Below are 830 nucleotides of genomic sequence, written 5' to 3' on the forward strand. Positions count from 1 at the left end.
CCACCCCCCACCCCAGCCCCCGCAGTGCTGTGGATTGAACTCAGTGGTGCTTTACCACTGAGCTACATCCTAGCCCTTTTTAAAATTTTGAGACGAGTTTGACTAAACTTCAGAGGCTGGCCTTGAACTTAGAATCCTCCTGGCTCAGCCTCAGTACCTGGGATTATAGCTGGGCCTTATAAATAACACTCTTGAAATGACAAAATGACAATGGAAAACAGATGAATGGTTGCCAGGGATTAAGGAGGGGATGGTGGTGGGAGGTGGGTATAGCTACAAAAGGGCAGAGGAGGGGCCTTATGTACAGGAAATGTTCTGTATCTAGCTGTCTCAGTGTCAGTATCCGGATGTGACATTGTGCTATGGTTTTGGAAGATGTTACCAGGAGGGAAAACTGGGTAAAGTTAAAGTTCTCTCTGTTATTTCTTATAGCTCTGTGTTAATTTATAATTATTCTCAAAATGAAAAGTCTAAGAGAAAAAAAAATGATAGGCATGTGGATTAAACGGGTTCATATGCAATGACCTATATCCTTAAGATCTGTGCATTTACTGTATATTTTATCTCAATTACTAAAAAATTATGTTACTCATAGCTACCTAGTTTACTGCTTTGCAATGAAACAGGGCAGACTACTCCAAGTAAAGAATTTGAAGTACAACTTGGTAGTGATACTATAATTTCTCAGAAATACTTCTTTTGTATGCTCCTTGAGTACCTAACTTTAACAGTAAATTGATACTGCATTATATTACATTTCTACTTTCTAATCATATATACAGTCTTGGCTCCAGTCTGTTTAAAATATACCAGGAAGAGCCCTTAATATC

Source organism: Marmota flaviventris, chromosome 16 (genome assembly GCF_047511675.1).
Source record: "Marmota flaviventris isolate mMarFla1 chromosome 16, mMarFla1.hap1, whole genome shotgun sequence".
NCBI lineage: Eukaryota > Metazoa > Chordata > Mammalia > Rodentia > Sciuridae > Marmota > Marmota flaviventris.